Source organism: Hydra vulgaris, chromosome 13, assembly GCF_038396675.1.
Source record: "Hydra vulgaris chromosome 13, alternate assembly HydraT2T_AEP".
NCBI classification, from domain to species: domain Eukaryota; kingdom Metazoa; phylum Cnidaria; class Hydrozoa; order Anthoathecata; family Hydridae; genus Hydra; species Hydra vulgaris.
In genome coordinates this window covers 57,017,501-57,021,719 of record NC_088932.1, presented here as the reverse complement: position 1 = coordinate 57,021,719, position 4,219 = coordinate 57,017,501, and the positions used below count along the sequence as shown (strand labels likewise).

At 21.0% G+C, this 4,219-nt stretch overlaps 1 long non-coding RNA gene across 1 annotated transcript; it reads right to left on the bottom strand.

Moving 5' to 3' along the window:
* Positions 1 to 227: 227 nt before the first annotated feature.
* On the bottom strand, positions 228 to 4,164 carry LOC136090297 (uncharacterized). Its single transcript, XR_010643319.1, has 3 exons — positions 4,092 to 4,164; positions 3,814 to 3,943; positions 228 to 616 (listed from the first exon to the last, which is right to left on the bottom strand). It is a non-coding gene; the product is annotated as an uncharacterized LOC136090297 (long non-coding RNA).
* Positions 4,165 to 4,219: the final 55 nt, after the last annotated feature.

The following is a 4,219-nucleotide window of genomic DNA, read 5'->3' as shown; positions in this document are numbered from 1 at the left end:
ACGTTGTTTAATAGACGTTGATTAAACGTTATTGCGTAACGTTGAAAAAACGGTACTAAATGACGTTACAAAAGCGTCGCAACTAAACGTTGAAAAGGCGTTACATAAAAAGCGTTGAATAAACGTCGCAACTTGGGGTTGAAAAAACGTTACCTAAAAAGCGTTGCATAAACGCTGTTAAAGTAGTCTATTTTGCAAGGATTTGTAACGTTGTTAGTAAAACGTCGATTTAACGTGACTAAAAGACGTCGAGTAAAGGTTGAAATATAACGTTGAATCAACGCTTAAATGCGCTGTATAAAATATCGCAAAATATTATTAAACGTAATTAAACGTGGCTATAATATATATTGAATTGGCAAATAAAACTAAATTGTAAGTTGAACTCTGCCCTCGCAATATTTCCAAAATCAATTTTTAATACAAACAGTAATATACAATGATAAATATAAAAAAGCTTAACATATACAATTTATAGATATATATATATATAAATATAAATATTTTCTTTAAAATTTATGTGTGTGAGTGTTTGCATATATATTTATGCAATATATAAAAATACCATTAACAGGATATCGTATCGATAGGCCAGGATATCATTGAGATACAGAATCTAAATCAAAAAACAAAACTTGTACCATTAGTAGTCTGAAAGCAAATGTAAAAAAAAATATTATTAAATTAGTATAATTATTATTAAATTTAAAAAGTAAAAATATAATAAATAAATAAATATGTATATATATATATATATATATATATATATATATATATATATATATATATATATATATATATATATATACCTATATATATATATATATATATATATATATATATATATATTTTATTTATATATATAGTTTATAATTATAGGTTTAGGTATCACTCCATTGACTAGTTTTTAACTATATGAGTGACACCTAACCATATTTATGTGAGTTTATAAATATTATTGTAAATTTTCATATTTTATGGTTAAATAAATGGATTATTATTATTATATATAAAATATATAGATAAATAAATTACATATATATATAAATATATAAATATATATATATATATATATATAATATATATATATATATAATATATATATATATATATATATATATATATATATATATATATATATATAATATATATATATATATAAATATATATATATATAATATATATATATATATATATATACATATATATATATATATATAATATATATATATATATATATATATATATATATATATATATATATATATATATATATATATATATATATATATATATATATTATATATATATATATATACACATATTTATTTATTTATTATACAGTGAACTCCTGGTTATTCGAAATGGCACTTATTAAAATTGTCTGCTTATTCGAAGCAATTTTTATTTCCTGTGAATTTTCTTTAACAAACTCATGCAAATGCTGTTATGCAGAAATGCAGTTATTCGAACCTGCAGTTGTTCAAAATTTCGGTTATTCGAAACAATTTTTGCTCCCCTTGAAGATAAAAAAACACATTTAAGGAACAAAAAATAAATAAAAAATGGACTATATTTTCAATGAATTGTAAAATATTTATTATTTTACAAGGATAAAACTGAAGTAGCACCAAATTCCAAGGGTCTTTTTCTTTTTTACTTTCTACTTTTATTAAAATTTGAAAGAAACTTAAAGTAGGTCATTTTAAAGAGCATATTCAGTCATTCGAGTTTCAGGTTATTCGAAATAAATTCTTATACCCCTCGGAGGTTCGAATAACCGGGAGTTTACTGTGTACATATATATATATATATATATATATATATATATATATATATATATATATATATATGTATATATATATACATATATATATATATATATATATGTATATATATATTTATATACAAAAATAATTTTGTATATATATATATATATATATATATATATATATATATATACATATATATATATATATATATATATATATATATATATATATATATATATATATATATATATACAAAATTATATAATGTCAGAATGTATATAACTGCAAAAGCTTTAAAGTTTTTTTTAAATTTGATTTCAGAGAGAAAAAAAAAACTTTTATAACTCTTTTTAACTCAATGCAAAAGTAACTCTATTAAATGAACTTTGCTAAGTTACAGTTTTTCTGTCTAAAATAAATGTGACAAAAATAGGAAACATCTACATTTTTCATTATTGAAATATAATGCTTTGTCAATAACTATTTGCTTAAAAGAATTAACATCAAAAATATTTTGTTAAAGTTATTAACAATAAGCATTTTAAACAAAGTTTTTAGGAATTTATTTTTAGAAAAAGTTGAAATAATAATAATGGTTTATCATTAAAATAATTCATTGGATATCAGATCTAGGGTAACTTTTGATCGAAAAAAGGGCTTAACCTACAAGCAATGTGATGAAAAATATCATATATCAGTAAGTGGTGTTAGGAAGATGTGTATAAAGTATGAAGCAACTGGTTCTGCTGAAAATCAGAAAAGACTTGGTCACCCCATTAAGACTTTAACAATAACCAATATCCTAATTGCACTTATAAAAAAAAAAATTCAACAATAACCTAAAGGCAAATTGTTGAAAATCTTAAATTAAATGTTTTTTATCGAACTGTACAGAGAAGACTTAATTTAAGTGGTTTAATAATTTAGGTGGTTTAAATAAACCTTCTCCAGAAAAGTAAACCCCTCATTAGTCGTATAAGCAAAGAAAAACTTTTAGCATTTGCAAAACTGCATCTTAACAAGTGTGAGGCATTGTGGAACTTAGTGTTATGGACTGATAAGAATAATTGTCAAATACTAGGCTTAAAAAACGACAAAGAGTTTGAAACAGACCTTGTGATGCACTCTTAGATAGAAATATTACAAAAAAGTCTAGCATGGAGGTGGATCGCCAATGGCTCGGGGATGTTTTGATTCAAATAGTGTGGGACGACTGGTGAATGTTGAATGTATAATGACAGGGAAGTTGTTTGTTGATTGGCTTTCAAAAAATTTATGTCAATCCGTTTAAGAATTGATGGCAAATTTTTTTTTTAACATGACAACGACCCTAAACACACATGCAAAGCGACACATCAGTTCCTCAAAAAAAAGTAAAACTAACATCCTTAAATGGCCGCCACAAAGTCTAGACCTTAACCCCGTTGAAAATATATATGTGCAATTTTGAAATCTAAAATAATTGGAAATTAGCTCGTTTTATTTAAAAGAGTTACTTTTACAATGATTAAAGAAAAATTATAAATATTTTTTTTCTTGATTACAATCAAATTTTAAAATAACTTACAATTTTTGAAGTTATGTAGATTCCAACGTAAATAATTTTGTCTTTATTGTTAGAATTCTGAATTTATCGACAATGTTAATGCTATACATGTGTATATATATATATATATATATATATATATATATATACATATATATATATATACATATATATATATATATATATATACATATATATATATATACATATATATATATATATATACATATATACATATATATATATATATATCTATAGATATATCTATATATATACATATATTATATCGATATTATATCTATATCTATGTATACATATATATATATATATATATATATATATATATATATATATATATATATATATATATATATATACGTATATACAATATATATATATTATAAAATATATATATATATATAATATATATAATATATATATATATATATATATATATATATATATATAATATTAAATTAACTAAATTAAAATTACTTGAATAGTTGTAACTATAAACCATCAATTCAAATCATATAATGTACTTTGTTCATAAGATGGAAACCAGTTAAAACCATATCATTCCTCTATCTTTGATCCACCAGAACTTTACTAAATAAACTTACACCTAAAATCAAATTATTACATGTCAAAAAAATTTAAACAGTATTATTAAAATCAGATATGACTAATAACTAATATTAAGTTTTATATATTCTTCACCATATAAAAAGTTAAATGCAGAGAGAAACACAATCATTCACTGACATATTTACTTTCATTCTTTTTTGGAGTCCTCTGTAGTCGTAAAATTAAATCCTTCGCCTACTTCTTTATCTAATAATAGATACTTATAAGTAATTATTTAGTAAAAGAAATATAAAAAAAAATGTAAAAACTAAAA